At 41.5% G+C, this 12,998-nt stretch overlaps 1 protein-coding gene across 2 annotated transcripts in view; it reads right to left on the reverse strand.

Moving 5' to 3' along the window:
• C7H2orf88 (chromosome 7 C2orf88 homolog) overlaps nt 1–12,998 on the reverse strand; it is an 81,779-nt gene that overhangs the window by 27,495 nt on the left and 41,286 nt on the right. The window contains exon 1 of one of the 2 annotated variants that reach the window (XM_032637355.1): nt 2,042–2,189. The exons of the other annotated variant lie outside the window; for it this stretch is intronic. The gene's annotated coding sequence lies outside the window, so the exon portion shown is untranslated. Of the gene's footprint in view, nt 1–2,041; nt 2,190–12,998 lie in introns of those variants that run through there. 2 annotated transcript variants of the gene reach the window in all.

Below are 12,998 nucleotides of genomic sequence, written 5' to 3' on the forward strand. Positions count from 1 at the left end.
AGACAAGAAAAAAAATGTTCATATTCAAGAAATTTTTAACTGCATAATTAAAGAATGAATAAAGCCTACCTTGACAGCAAAGTGTGTGTGGGGTCATGGTGGTGAGTATTTTAGTCAACTTTGGTGTATTTACTACAAAAGCCAATTAAAAATTAGATGATTTTCGATAGCTAGTGGGAAGCAGCCACGTAGCACAGGGAGATCAGCTCGGTTCTTTGTGACCACTTAGAGGGGTGTGATAGGGAGGGTGGGGCGGGAGGGAGACACAAGAGGGAGGGGATATGGAGATATATGTATACGTATAGCTGATTCACTTTGTTATAAAGCAGAAACTAACATAACACTGTAGAGCAATTATACTCCAATAAAGATGTTAAATTAATTAAACCAAAAAAAAAGTAAGAACATCAAAAAGAAATTACATGATTTTGTTTGAAGATAGGAATTCATTGCACTCTGCATTGTTCAGACTAGATTGAATTAATGCATTCAATTTTAGGCTAAGGATCTTTAGCACAGAGAAGGGTCTTAGGTAAGGAAGGAAACATTAAAGTGAATATTATTTGGTGAAGATAACTAACATTTACTGACTTCCGGGCAATTATGCTAAGTATTATGAACATTATCTCATTTGATTCTCACAACAACCCTACAGGTAGATGGAGTATATCATTATTCCCATTTTACAGATGAGGAAGCCAAAGCTCAGGGATCTGAAAGGCTGTCAAGTAAAGGAGACGAAAGTCTTACTCTGTACCACCTAGACTTTTCATTTCTTAACAGTTTTTTGGTCATAGACGCTTCCAGATGGATGAAAGTTGTAGATCTTCTCTGCTGAAAGATTCTACATATAATTTCACGAGTTGGAGGGCTATTGGCAAAAGTAGGATTAATGAGAAACGGGTCCAAGGAAGCAGTTGTCAGTTCAGTGTAAACAAGGCCTTGCTAACAATAACAGAAAGGAGGGATACCTCACAATGCAGGGAGCTCCCTGTCACTGAAAGTGCTCCCTCAAAGTGTGGCTGGTCTGTTGGGAGTGCAACAGAGGGAATGTTAAAATGGATTGGAGGTTGGTCTGTGATTTTAAAGTACCCTGTTGTTATAAGATTGTGGGCCTAGTAAGTAATTTTTGTTTGATGGCAAAACAAAGAAGTTAAAAACTGAAGTTACTGTTTTAACAGACCATTCTGCTGAATACATCAGGCAGAATACCTAAATGTTAATGTTATTTCCCATCTGTATATATGGTACCTATATCAGGTACTTGAAAACAGCCTCATCCAAAAATTAAAGGTATATTCAACTGTTGATCTTGATGTGATTTATACTTTGTCATAATCAAAGCAGACTCCTTATTCCTCTGAATTCTTAACTAAAATGTTCCCTAAGATAAATACCATAAATACCAGATCCTAAAACAATGGGGTCTTTGATGAGAACGTTTACTAGTTTACAATTTTTGTTAACCTAATTCCATAAAGGATGGGGAGGGGGCAGACGGGAAACATAAGAGAAACAAACTCCGATTGTTCTGCTCTGCTTCTCAGATCCCTTCGCTAACAGCTGAAGGATCTTACCGTCAACTCTGCTTTATTTCCTATGTGCATCATAATTCGCCTCGAGATTCAGGCTCCCACCGCTCAAAGAGGAGCTCACACTTTGCTCCTGACATGCCATTCAGAGCACAAGCTTGACAACTTGGCATACAAATTAAGTGTTCACAGGCAAATCTTCTACCTGAAAATCTTTATTCTTCAGGCAGAAAGGATCGGGTGGAAGGTGAAACTGCCAACTCATAAAGCAAAACCTTGAATTTGAGGGCTCAGAACAAGGTGGAAGGAGCGGGGGCTAAGTTCTTTAATTAGGAGCCGAGCCGGAGGCACTGAGGCTCTAGCCGAGGCAGCTGGCCGAGAAAGGTCCGGTTTAATCAAAGCCTCCTGTAACTCACAGGTTTCTGCCACTGAAAATCAAAAAAGGCAAAACTGACGAGCAGAGACCTACGGACACACACAGGTCGCCCACCTCCCAGGTGTTCACTTACTCTACACGTCGGCGGGCAGCTGCGCGCCCCTCGGGCGTCTGGACGGCGGCGGGGACCGAGCAGGCATCCGGCGCTCCTGCAGCTCCGGGGCCGGCGCTGCCCCGCGGTGGGTCGGCGTCTGGGCGGGCGGCGAGCTGAGGCCCGGGCCAAAGCGGAGTGCGGTCCAGCTGCAAGGGCAGCGCCGCCGCCTTCTCACCACCGGCCGGCTCAGTCAAGTGGCAGCATTTGGAGGACGGGGTGTCCTTCGGTCGCGCTCCGGGCTCCTCCTCCCGCCGCCGCGCCCGCCGCGCGCTCCTGGCGGGTTCGCGCCCCGCACCCGGGCGACCGGCCCCGCAGGTGGCGGCCGAGGGCGCTCGGCTCCAGGGCGCGTCCTCCGCGGGCCGCACTCGAGTAACGGGCGGCGGGAGCAGCCACGGTCACGTCCGCAAGCGCCGGTCCGGGGCAGAGGCGGAGCTGGCCCGTGAAGCTGCTGGGTCGGGCCACCGCCCTCACGGCCACCCTAAATACACTACCCAGACTGCAGTCATTCCCCAGCCCGGCAGGAATTAGACCCCCAAATTTCGAAGAAAACAAAAGCGAGCAAGTCACTTCACTTCCCTGGCCCCTGACGGAGCCCCCTGGGCTGCTAACCGTCCTGGGCTCTGCTCAGGTGAGAGGAGGTGCTGGTGTCTGGGCGGGGGCCTGCCGTGGGGTGAACCGGTGCTCGCGGCCCCCGCGCGGAGCCCATGTGCAGGTGAACTCGCGGCAGCCTCACCGAGGCCTTCCCATCTAGGGGTTCCGGCGCCCGGGTCCACGCTTAGCAGCCAAACCCGCTTTGACCTAAAACTTCACGCGGTTCAGGCGTAGGTCAGGGACTCTGCCCTTCCTAACTAGCTTGCACCCTGAGTATGCAGAGCAACAGCGCTTGATGTAATTTTAAAAGGACACGTTCATTTGGTACTTCTCTATCCAGAAATACTGAAGAACATTTTCCAAGCATGTTTCTCCTTAAAACACCACTAACAAAACATCCTTTTCTCGCTTTTTTTTTTTTTGGCACTGAAGTCTCTATCTCAAAACATGGCCATTATTCGGTTGTGTTTCCTTTCGCATTCCACGTGATGCCTGTATCTTTCCAGCATGATTCCTAGCAATAGTAAAAGCCCCAAGAGAACTACAAAAGAACCATTATTTTAGTTGTGTTCTACAATGGATTAGTCATGCAAAATTCACGCTTGAAGAGACGTTGGTGATAACTTCACCTGACTCCTTTGCATTACAAGTGAGGACACTGAAGCCCAGAGTCCAGTGGCAAAACTAAATGTGAAAAAGAAAGACTGGAACCTCCACAGCTCACAGTCTGTAGACTAACATGAGGGTTAGCTCTCTAAAGGTATAACACAGTAAAGAATATGCTTAGATTGCAGAGGGATTGAGAAGCATAAATTATACAAAATCTAGTTCAGATACTTTTAGACTTTAAATGAATCAAACATTCCTATTTATTACTATGCTTAAATTAACTAAGGCAACTTTTATGTACAGACAGTAGCTCAGAAATGTAATTTTGCTTCATGATAATATTAATGGATTGGAGTAGGCACATTCTGACAATCATAGAATGTGAATATACTTATATTAACTGTTTTGTCTGATCATTATCAATTTCTAATGTACTCCAGTTGACTATACTAAGATAAGCAAGTATTTAGTTCTGTATATTTCAGGCATATCATGCTAAATAATTATGATCAAATGCAAGGTTCCACCTTTAGGCCCAATTCTTCACTGAAGGTATCACTGCTTTCCCTCTCCCTTCGCACTTTAAGCTTTTACCAACCTAGTACTGCAATGATCCATAAGAGACCGCTGGGTTCCACACTGAGAGATCAGTATCAGTCTATGACGTGCTCAAGGTGAGAAAAGAGAAACTTAAAAATTTGTACTTCGCAGTTATCAGAGCAGTAAAGGGCGAAGAATGAGTCTCTGGCGTCCACCAGAAAAGAAAGAGACCTTTTGAACACGTACATTCCTGTGTCTCACACAGTTCAGAGATAGGCTGTATCATCTTTACCAAGTATTAGTTCCCTGCGCCGGCCAGACTCAGGCCAGGCCCTCCCTCCACCATCCCGGGTCTGGCCAAGACGGAGAAAAACCCAGGAGCAGCCCTCTTCTCTCTCTGCGAGTCTTCCCGGGCAGGTACCTCACAAGGACCCCGGGTCTGGGGCGGTGCTCAAAGGCTGCGCGGCGAAAGCCAAGGCTTCGCTGGGGCTCCTGGGCGGCTGGGTGGGCTTACCAGGCACTTCGGATGAACTTGGCCACAGAAGATGCTTCTCCAAGCTCCTCCGAGAGACGGCCTGCTTCCAGCCCTAGGACATCAAAAGGTGACCGGGTCCTTGGCCTCTCCTCAGGACTCTAGGCCGTACTTCCGGTCAAGATGGTACCGCCTGTTAAGCCCCGAGGGAAGATGCCTCGGGGAAACGTGGCGCCCTCTGCTGCCGGAGCCCAAAAATGCTGGCTTTCCTCTCAGGCACCCAGCCAGGAGCTGGGAGTCAGGGCCCCATCGTTTCTGCCCTCCTATTATCCTCTCACCCTGGCTGCAGCAAGAGCGGAGGAGGTGGGTACACAGAGCTCCTCAAACCGATGGTGGCAGAGACCGACTGTAGGGTTTTGAAAGTGTGCGGAATACACCTTTTAAAAAGCTGGAGAGTAAAGTGAGAGGGAGCGGGAAGGATCCTGAAGAGGGCCTAATTCGAACGTGGTTAAGGTGAGGGTGCCTGCGCGATAGCAGTGTTTAACGTATTTTCTTTTTACCAGAAGAGCATGGAAAATAAAAATCATAAAACCAGTGATGAGAAAATACTAGAATTTGAACACAAGTGATCTGACACCACAGCCCATGCTGTTGACAGGGACGAGGTATACTGAGCTGGATTGAGGACTGCATGCCAATAGTAAACCTGCAATTAATAGGATTAAATCCAGGCGCCCCCCGCCCCATATACTTTCCCTCCTAAAGAAATCCCATTTCCACTCCCAGCGCCCTAAAACTTCCATTTCCACTCCAGACAGGTCAGAGAGAGGGAGGTAGCTGACCCCCTCCATTGGTTTTTCTACTTAAACACTGAGAACCTCAAACTTCCATTTCTGCTTCAGGAGGACCAGTCAAAGCATACACCTCTGGGAGAAGCATGGAGGGCATGCCAGCCAGGTGGAGGGAACCTCCTCTCGAAAAGAACTCTAAGTAGTGAAATGATGAGACTCCGTCAGAAGGGATCTGGGCCCTGGGACTCACCTCTCTGCCACTAGGGCTCTTCCTAGCATATCAGTCAAATGCCATCTGTTTTCTGATAGTGAAGTGATGAGGACAGGATAGGTGGATGGAAGAATCTGGGAGTGTTCACGCAGAGGCAAGAGCATGCATGTACGTAAGAGAGTTATGAAAGTCACAGAAAACATCTATAAAGAACAGAAAAACAACTGAGGGGATAGAAAAACTGTATCATCATGATATACCATTATGGGGTATGAACCCTGACAGAATAGCACATGGGTATGATCTATGAGAAAACTCATTTTAACATTTTGACTTTCATAATGATAAGGCTCTGTTATGATAAAGAAATTAATAATTTTGTTTTCCACATATAAAATTTGAAATTCTACCTCCTTTTTTCTCATACAGTGGTCTACCACTATTAGTGACAGTTTTAGGTGGTTGTGAGTGGAAATGGGATTTCTTTTCAAGGGGAAGCATATAGGGTGGTTTGATTTAATTCTACTAATTGCAACTTTACTATTTGGTAATTCAGCTCAATATTTCTCTCCTGTCTACTATAGGAAACAAAACAAAACACTTTTGGTGTTTACTGGGAAGCAGAGCTATTTCCTACATATATTTTTCACTGATCCAGGTTTTATGTGCTATTTTTTATATGTTCAGGCTAAAATGGTTTCTCCAAAACAGTGAACTTATCTTGTATGTGCTAAGATTTTATCTAAATTATGCCGAGAGACCCAGATATCTCCTCTGAGTATGTGACAAACACATTTTCATGTCACACCCTAGACTAGGGTTTTAGGATGCAAAGCCTTAAAAATTCAGCAGCAGAAATGGCATATTGATTCTTTAACACTTTCTGTAGCCCAAGATATATGAACATGTTTCTTGATGAAGAACTAGCTGTAGATACAAAAATGGTGTCATCCTGGACCTTTTCCTGCACCCTCTGTACTACTCACAGTTGTTTCTATGCCAGAGCAGCCTTCACAGTCTTGCTGTAAACCTTAATCACACTGTTATGAAAGACCTCTGTTTGCTTAACATTTGCCCAGAATCAAGGAATAAATCATCAGATTACCCGACCAGCTAAACAGGTAAAAATGTACACCTATGAGAGTTTCCTATTTTGATATTTTAATATATATCATGATATGTTTGAAAGTTCATATGCCCAAAATAAACGTTCACAGCCATACTTTAGGCCATTCTAACCTTACTCATTACGTCACTGAAATGAGAAATGATTAACATTATCTTCCTCATGTGGAAGACAGTCAAATCACCCCCTTGTACCTTCTCTTTCCTTGAGGGAAGGAAGTGTATTTAACTTTTTCTCATAAGATTTCCTTTACTCACATTTGCCAGGCTTTTCTAGACCTAATCTGGTTCTCCAAATGCAATTATATGTCTGGCAACCCAAATTAAGGGAACATTCCAAATAAGAGTTTAACAATGCCAAGCATTAGAGTATTACAGAACGATACTTCCCTACCTTGTATTGTATAATCCAATTCTGTTCATTATATTAACAACTATTTAGGTTGACAACCATGCCATAAGTCTATTTCTTTTTCCCACTTGTCTTGTTTTCCCTTAAGGTTTTTCTGCGTTCTGAGTTTAGGCCTTTAAGTTTACTGATGTGCATTTGTCAGTAAATAAGCTTCAGAGTAACCTATACAAGATCTGTCTGAAGATCTTTACACTAAACTTAATTAAATGCATTTTGGAGTCTATATATCTCTTGTAAAAGTAGATTTAACAGTCCCCAAAGAGGCAGAAATGTGTTGGAAATAATGAACACCTTATTTTTTTTATTGGTTGTTGTTTTTATGGTTATCTATATTTGTTTTCCCCTCTAGATTCTGAGTATCGTGAGAACAGGAACCATGTACTTTATGTATTTTATGTGCTACTTATTTCTAGCACCTGGCATATGGAAGGCATTAAATCTTGTTGAATTAAATGTTATTTCTCTGCTTTGGTGCTTTCTATAGTTTCATCCCATTTCAAACAGAGAAAACATTACTGCTTAGACCCATGAATCCAAGCTTCTGTAAGTCTTCTTTACATACCTTTATTCTAACATTAAGATAGGGCCAACTCTTTTGAAAGTATAGATATAAAGACATTGTTAAAAATCTGATAAATACTGCAGTAATCATTGCACCAACATTTATTATTTCAAATGTCATACTGTAGTGCATGTTTTGTTTCTTTACTTAGGGCATATGTGCCTTTCAATATGAATCACTTTCTATTGTCTCAATACCCTGGTTTATTAAAAACAATCTGTTGGGGACTTCCCTCGTGGTGCAGTGGTAAAGAATCCACCTTACAATGCAGGGGATGTGGGTTCGACCCCTGGTCAGGGAACTAAGATCCCACATGCCACGGGACAACTAAGCCCGCAGGCCACAACTACTGAGCTCACATGCCTCAACTAGAGCCCGTGTGCCACAAAATGCAGAGCCCATGTGCTCTGGAAACCATGTGCCACAACTACAGAGTCCACGTGCCCTGGAGCATGCCGCCACAACTAGAGAAGAGCAAACCCACAGGCCACAACTAGAGAGAAGCCCGTGCACCACAACGAAGAGCCCAGGTGCTGCAACGAAAGATCCTGCATGCCTCAACGAAGATCCTGCATGCCGCAACTAAGACCCGACGCAGCCAAAAATAAATAAAACTTTAAAACAAACAAAAAACAACAAAAAACCAATCTGTCCAAATTTGATTAAAATAGTTCAGTTTCCCCTGGAATTCTGGATTTTCAGATTTATTAGCTCTTAATTTTAAAATTAAAGCCAAATATTTGATAAATGTACCTTGAAAATAGGCATAGCTACATAAAGACAGCAGGATGTTTATTCTGGAGAAGCTAGGGGAATTAGAATAGATATCTAAGGGGTATTCAAATGGATGAGGGGGTATACTTAATCTCCATTGCTCTGCTGGACATTATTAGAAACACTAGGAAGAAGTCATGGCAGGCATATTTGGATTTGATTAAGAAAGGACTGTCTATTGGTTAGGGCTTACAACAGAACGGACTGTTTAGCGAAAGAGTGAGCTTCCCCTTAAATCAGAAGTTACATGATCTATCTGGAATGTTATAATGGATATTTCTAACAAAAATAGCAAAATTCCACATCCTCTAAGAAAATCCCTCCAAAGCCAAGATTCTATAATCTTAGGAGTTGTTCTGCAGTACGAATACATGTGAACTTGGCCTTTGGACTGCATCCAATCCAGCACTAGAGCCATTATCTTGATGTCTTACTGTTTGTGCCGTCTACAGGGACAGAGAGACAGGCCCCTGATGTGTCCTTGGCTAAGGAGGCAGTTTAGCGTCTTTTAGACATTCTTCCTTAAAAGCAAATCAACCAACAAATGCTGTATAAATTGGTACTCAAAGAATTTGAGCTAATTCAACATAAGAAACTGGCTATCTACCAAGGGATACTTTATGGCTTGTGATATTTCACTGAACAGCTAACCTCATTTGCTGCAGTGCAGACCTACTATAACTTAGAGATAATAACGATAATTACTATTTATTGAGCACCTACTATGTACTGGGACCCACAATAGCCATCCACATGCTATCTCATTTAATCCTCACAATAAGATAAGGTAACTGTTAATATATGGTAGAACTTGAATTTGAACCCAGGCCTAAGTCCAAAGCCAGTGTTCCTTCTACTATTCTATATTGCTTTCCAACTTCTCAGTTGTCCACATAATGGCCTGTTAAATCTGGCCATAGTTCCACACAGCAGTCCTCCTATCCAACTCTTAATCCCTCAACTCTGATGGGCAGTATCTATTACTAAGGTATTGAGATTTGGAAAGAAGATGGGTTGTTACCAAAACTGATGAACTTGTGGTCATAGAATATCTGGCTTGAATATGTTGATAGAGGATGCATTCTGAACAACTGTATTTTCCATGGCCTCTATATTTCTGGGCAAGGATCTATTCCATGGACTCTATGTTTCATATCACACATGCAATACCTACATAAAGTCAGCTGTAGAGATAAGATAGTCATGAAATAACTAAAGAATAGCTATAATCAAACCAACTAGTAAATACATACTAGTGTATAGAGGACAGAATATACTGTAAAATGTAAATCATAAGAGGTCAGTGAAAAGTGGGTGAGTTTTGGCTAGGGTCATGAGACAAGCATAGAATTTTAATTGTTGAAAGAAGAGGATGGGTGTTCAGTTGATGCTATACCCACAGGGGTGGCAATGAGCTTGAAACACATATGAATGGGAAGAAAATGAATCTTTGAGAAATAGCTAGCAAGGCATGGGGCCCACTGATGTCAAGCTAGGGTGATTTGTTTAGACAAATAACAGACAGCCGCTGGAAGTTCTTAAATTGTAAAGTGATATAATAAAAATTGTCCTTGAATAGAGTAGATTTAGGATTAATGTGGCAACTCTGAGCAAGTAGAGATTAGTAGCACAAGCCAATCACGTCGCACTTACCATAATGCCTGAGAGAATGAAAAAGCGTTCATAAAATATGTTTTGTTTTTCCCAAAGACTTACTTTTTCCTTCATAAACTTAGTCTATCTGTGGTTATTCTTGCCACCAACTACCAAGATCTGAAACTCTTAAAGCTTAATGGAATCACTGTACATTGAGTTTAAGTATTTCAAGTAATAGGAAATTTGCTTGGGCAAAAAAAAAAAAAAGTATCTACCAATTATATATTTATAGAGTGGAATTGAGGAAAAACTGAATCACTCAGTTTGCTCAGTAAAAATAAGACAAAGTTTTTAGCTGAGTCTGAAAGAACTGGGAATTTAAGAAGAGAAAGTCTTTTGTTTTTAGAACTTTAAACTTTTTTACAATGAACATTGATTACATTTGGAATCAGAAAAAAATCCAATAAAACAATTTTCATTTTGAAAAGAAAAGTTAAATAGAATAGTTTTGGGATACCTCTAAGAAACCATGATCATGTTAAGGGGTCCTTGTTTAGGAATTAGCTACTAGTACAGTTTTACCACCTCTTTTAGCTTCATTTTCAGGCCTTGCTTGACTTTCAGTAAAATATTTTAGACAGTAGAGAGTTTCACTGTTTACCTTTTTAAAAAAAATTTATTTGCATGTTGTAATAGAGAATTAGAATTATTGGTGCAAGAGGCAATCTATGGATAATCTATGACCTAAACCAAAGGAGATAGGTGCTTTAAACCATTTCATTGCCTTCCGAGAGGTCCTCCTAATGGACTACTTGCTATTGAGCTAAACTGACCATCTCGATTTAAGGGATTAGCTTCCAATTAAAAACAGTTACTGGGGGTCCATCAGATATTTAAATTAAAATTCTTTCCCAGTAGAATGCTTAGCTCAGTTCCAGAAAGAGTTCAATTACTGGGACATTACTACTTTATCAGATCTGGGATTACCCTGTCTTTATGTACAAAGAAGTTCAACACATATAATTTTCAGTCAACATCCCAGATTCCTAACCAGCCTGATCTAAGAACTGAGATTGACTCTACAAGTCTAATTTAAATAAAGAGACCAGAAAAGAGTGACTCTACCTAGGGTGAAGTACCATAGAGCATCTGTACAACAATTGCATCATCCCAGTTTTAGGCTTGGATCTCAGCTCCCATTTCCTCCCATGCATAAGGCCAAGAACACCCCTCCTATCACTGTGAGTGAATTACAAACTAAGCTGCTAGGCTTTAGGGTCTATTTCTGGGTGTGATGAACCCTGCCCTTCTTGCTGCACTTATGCTCACCCCCCTCTTGATGTCAGCATCTATGTATACGACTCTAGTTTTCAGTTTCTTCTTTTTTGGGAGGTACCTGGGAATTTCTGTTCCTTTTTTGTGAGGCCACTATACATTTAAATTTGTTATTTGAATTTAGCATGTCTGCTTGTTTAGAGAGTAATGAGTGGTGTTCAGTCCTCATTTTGCTAGAACTGGAGGTCCCCATTTGCTCTTCACCATACTCCAGTCTAGCTTCTACCCCCACCATTCTAAGATGCCTGTTCCTGTCAAAGTCACCAATGTTTTCTGTATCATCAAAATCAATGGACATTTCTTAGTCTGTATCTTAATCTTTAGTGCATTCATAAGGGCTGACCAGTCCCTTCTTCCTGAAACACTTTTAGCTTATGTAACGCTGGTTTCCTTCCTGTGTCTCTAGCTGCTCCTACTCTTCTGATTAATCTCTAAATATTTTTGTCCCTCAGGGCCTGCTGTAGATTCTCTTCTCTTCTTTCTCTGCAATATTTCTTCAAGGGAGTTCATCTATTTGCATTGCTTTAATATCTTCCTTGTGCCAGTAACTCCCAAATTTACATGTCCTGCTTTGGATGCCTAACAGGCACCTCAAATTTAACATGTCAAAAACAGAACTCTTGATACCCATTCTCCAAATATGGTCCTCCTCTGGTCTTCTCCAACTCAATAAATGGTAACTAGTGGCTAAAATCAAACTTAGGAGTCATTTTCAGTTCTCCTACTTGTATTTCCCCTCCTCCCATTATATATAGTTCACTACCTGTTACCTGGACTATCTCCTCCTCAATCTTATCCATACAACTGGTTCCCTCTCTCACTAAGTCCTAGCCACACTGGTCTCTTTCTCCACCTCAGGGCCTTCATACCTTCTATTTTCTCTGTTTTTCCTACTTTTTCACTTGGCTGTCTCCTTCACATCTTTCATGTCTCAGTTCAAATGTCACCTCTTTGGAGGAGACTTTCTTGACTAGTCTATCTTAAGGCAGCCTTCTCTCTATAACCAGCTACTCTCTTACACATCACACTGTTTATTTCCTTCATAGTCTTTATCACTACTTGAAATTACCTTATTTATTTTTATCTGCCTTCTCTAGAACATGAGATCCATGAAAAGAGTAACTTTTAATAGTATTTAAACATTGTCTACCAGTGCCTAGAATAATAGTAGCTGGCATACAGTAGGCACTAAAAATACTTCTTGAGCAAATAAAAACAAGATACTTCCACTTCCAATTATAGCAGACTAGTTTACATTATACCAACTCTCCCCATGAGAACAACTATAAAATTTGGATAGAACATAAAAAAAAAATCAAGACTGAAAGTATCCAAAAACTATCAAGGCAGCCAAGCCTCAAGGAGCCAAGATCCTGATTTGAATAGAAATGCTGAGAAATGAGCCTGGTATTTTTGACGCCTTTGCAATTTGTAAGCAACAGCCTAGAGGCTGAGAATCTTTCATTCACCTCACAGAGTTTGGGAGTTGGAACTGCTGAAGAGGTACACTCCAGGAATAACCAGAATAAACCAGGAATAAAGTGAAAGTAAATCAGCTCTCACAAACTCAGTAAGCCCAGTCTTGATTAGCTCAATACATTATGTAGTCTTTCCTAGTCTAACAGACTGCAAAAGCATCATCCAGATTCTCAAATTATTCCTAAAATTTTCAAATCACAATGTCTGACATTCAATTAAATATTACCATACATATTCTGAACACAAAGACCAAAGTAAAGACTAAGAGGAAAATGGGAAAAATAAGTAGATCTACAAGCGTTCCAAACACAGATTATAAAATAACTATGATTAATAAGGTCAAAAATAGAAGCCCACATAGAATCATTGTTTTAAATCAGATAGAAACTTTAGAACAGAAAAAGGCAATAACTAAAATTAAGAACCCAGGGACTTCCCT

This window comes from Phocoena sinus, chromosome 7 (assembly GCF_008692025.1).
Source record: "Phocoena sinus isolate mPhoSin1 chromosome 7, mPhoSin1.pri, whole genome shotgun sequence".
Taxonomy (NCBI): domain Eukaryota; kingdom Metazoa; phylum Chordata; class Mammalia; order Artiodactyla; family Phocoenidae; genus Phocoena; species Phocoena sinus.